This window comes from Manis pentadactyla, chromosome 10 (genome assembly GCF_030020395.1).
Source record: "Manis pentadactyla isolate mManPen7 chromosome 10, mManPen7.hap1, whole genome shotgun sequence".
Classification (NCBI taxonomy): Eukaryota; Metazoa; Chordata; class Mammalia; order Pholidota; family Manidae; genus Manis; species Manis pentadactyla.
Window position 1 is genome coordinate 47350085 of NC_080028.1, and position 3676 is coordinate 47353760.

Sequence of the window (3676 nt, forward strand, 5' to 3'; positions counted from 1 at the left end):
TCATTTCTTTCTCAATTATTTAAAATAATAAAAATGGAAGAGGAAATTCCATTAAAGGGTGGAGAGATGTCTGTAAAAGGCCAGACAAAAAAATTTTCAGTTTTTTGGGCAAGGATGTCTCTGCCATTTAAAAGCAGCCATAGATAGTATGCAAATGAATGGAATGGAAATGTTCCAATAAAACATTATTTGCAAGAACCAGTGGTGGATGGAATTTACATTTAGGCCTTAGTTTTCTGACTCTTGCTCTGAATGTGGTCCTTACTCCTAAATGACTCCTAAGTGGCTTTTGCAGTGGGAAAAGCCTGTGGTTTGAAGAGATATTAACAAGGTCCTTCACTTTGACTGGGCCCAGACTCCCAAGGCCACAGACTGCTTGGCTTCTAGAATCTCTGTTGAACTTTCAGCCTTATCACTGCTAAACTGGATGCCTGCCACTTGTTTACATGTGTTCAGTCAGTCCCTCAGCCAAGAATACATGGGGGACATCTTCTACTCAGATCCCAGCTCAGTGTATTCCTGACCTGAGGGTACTAACCACTTCGGCTGACCTGATCTTTGTCAGGTAAACTCAGAAAGACAATCATGTTGAGGTTAGTCTAGCTCATTGTGTTGCTGGGCTAGCACTACTTGTGGAGTCATTTACTGCCATTTCCCTTACCTATAGGAACACAGTTGTGAGCTGCTTGTTACCAAAAGTTTCCTCACATAGCTGATTCTGTTTTATGATTATTTAAGGCAGAAGACATGGCTCATACAAGTTGCTTTGGCAGAGCTGGAAGCAAATTCCTCTTCTTATTTTTAATACTGTTTGATATTTTTTGTTTGTATGTGTGCATGTCTGTATGAGTGCTTGCATGCTAATATCAGGAAGCTGTAGTCTTTTTCTCCTATTTCTTGAATTAAATCTTCTAAATATTCTAGCTTGCTTATATATTTTGTATATCATAATTTTCTTCGAATTCCTTGTATTTATTTTCTTACTTTGGTTATATGTTTGATTTTAATTGATATGCCTATTTGGAGTTCTTTCTTAAATTTAGTCTTCTTAATATCTTAAAACAACAATGAAATATTCTTCCTATTTTGTTCAGCACATGTGAATTAAAGGAGTTTCACAAAACAAGTGCTCTAATAATTTCCCAAAAATCATAGAGCTATATTTAACATTAAAATTTTCTTTCAGAGTAATATTAGAAATTCTTAGTGAGAGATTAAGGAGGATTTTATTTTCTGGAACATTTTCATTTAATGATAGAGGAAATTTTCATTGATATTAAAGAGAGCAAGAAACTCCAAGCAGGTTCACAGGTCAAGCTATGAAGGATTAAATGAAGGTTAACCTGACTGAACTAGTTAGGCCTTTGAGAAAAAATGTTAAGGAACAAATCTATCATTTTCATTTGATTTTTTAAAGTCAGTGTGCTCTTACTTGTGAAAGAAATGCAATTTTTTTATTGTGTCACTGAAAGCTGTTTCACTTGCTATTTCCTCAAAGTATAAATGAAGGGGTTCAACAAAGGGGCAACAGATGTAGTGAGCAGGGATACCCCTTTGTTGATGTCTATCTCTTCTTTGGCTGAAGGCTTGATGTAGATGAAAATACAGCTTCCATAGGTGATGGAAACAACAATCATGTGAGATGAACAGGTAGAAAAAGCTTTCTTTCTTCGTGACTCAGAAGGGAATCTTAGAATTGTCCTGATGATGTATATGTATGAGAGAACAACACCTATCAGTGTAATGATGAATGTCAGTACTGCACAGATTATAACGACCTGTTCTATGAACCATGTATCTGAGCATGAAATCTTAAAAAGAGGAGACGCATCACATCCAAAATGATCAATGATATTAGAGTCACAGAATTCCAGCCGGAGACCCATACCTAGCGGTGTGATGATGATCATCAACCCAGAGACCCAGCAAAAGAGGACAAGGATGGTACAGACTGTGCTGTTCATGATGCTCATGTAATGAAGGGGCTTACAGATGGCCACATAGCGGTCATAGGACATGGTTGCCAGGAGAAAAAATTCTGTGGCCCCAAAAATTAAAAAAAAAATATTTGACACTCACAAGCATTGTAAGTAATGGTATTGTCCCCAGTTGACATGCTGTACAGGAATCTAGGAATACAGACTGTTGTGAATGAAATTTCTAAGATGGAGAAATTTCGAAGAAAAAAATACATAGGTGTTTTCAGATGAGAATCCAAGAGTGTAAGAATGATAATGGTCAGATTTCCAGTAATGCTCAGCATGTAGGTGAGAAAGAGGAAGATAAAGATCAGAACTTGCACCTGTGGGTCCTCTGTAGGTCCCAACGAGATGAATGTTGTTATTGCTGAGTGATTTCTCATTATTGCCTTAATGTTTTAGGCAATCGGCACGTAAAAAGTCGAAAGGGAAGTATCTGAAGAGAAAAAGGGAAACGATGACACAAACCTTTTTGAAACAGTAAATGGAAAAACATGATTAATAGAATCACAAGCTGATAGTTAGAAAGGATGAATAACATGCATAAAAGTGCTGTATAATTGATCTGAAAAAAAGAGGAAAGATTGAGTTTATCAGGAAAGAAAAATATGACATAATTTCAGATAATACAGACATTAAAAAGATGAACATGAAATATTTTGAAAAGCTCTGAAAAGTGGATTTGGAAACTTAGGCAAAATGAACTGATTCTTTGACAGACACAATCTTCCACGGTTAATTCAAGATGAGATATCTAATCTATGTAGCCCTATACATTGTAAAGTGAAAAAATACATACTTAAATCATCCTACAAAGAGAACTCCAGGACCATATACCTAAATTGTAGTTTTCTACAAAACATTTAAAAACAAATCAAAACACCGATTCTACACAAATTCTTTCATAAAACTGATTCTTGAAGACAAAAGCTATAGCTATCTGAGTTTCCAATATACATATAGACATAGTATAAGTGATAACCACAATAAAAAAAGAAAGGTAAAGGCTTCTCTGTAGTGGTAAATTTTCTATATTCTACCTCCAGATGTAAAATATTGATTCTAAATTTTCAGTGTTGTCTATTATAATTCATAGAATACACACATACTTTTAAGAAAATAGTGAAAAGCATACTATATTAATTAAAAAGGAGCCCTGAAACTGTTCAGTTGAGAAACGAGTAGGAAACAAAAGAAAGAATTGGAATTTCCATTCCAGATGCTTCTACCCTCCTTCAGGTTCCCTCCATCTCACACTGGAGGTGAAACATTCATGCTCGAACTGGAATTCCTCTCTCCTGTTTTCATCACTTTAGTCCATCAAGTACCAAAATGATAGAAGTTCAACCGTAAATAATTACATTTCACACAAATGATCATAACATACCAAACTAATTAAAGCATAGAGATTATGAGAATGGGCTAAAAAAAAATTTTCCCACCTAGATGCTGTATGCAAGCCTCCCACTTCAAATATAATGACATAGAATGGTAAAAAGTAAAAAAACAGAAAAATAAGTACCATGCACACCACAGTCAAGAGAATGCTCGAGTGACTATGTTACTATTGCCACCAAAGAAACGTAACAAGCTTCCAGAAGGAAATGACATACTGATAACCGAGATGATTCTCTAAGCAAACATAAAGATTCTAATTTGTTATGTTTCTAGGAGTGCATCAAAATACATGAAGAACA

At 35.3% G+C, this 3676-nt stretch overlaps 1 pseudogene; it reads right to left on the reverse strand.

Moving 5' to 3' along the window:
• Positions 1–1428: 1428 nt before the first annotated feature.
• On the reverse strand, positions 1429–2362 carry LOC130685137 (olfactory receptor 6C2-like; annotated as a pseudogene).
• Positions 2363–3676: the final 1314 nt, after the last annotated feature.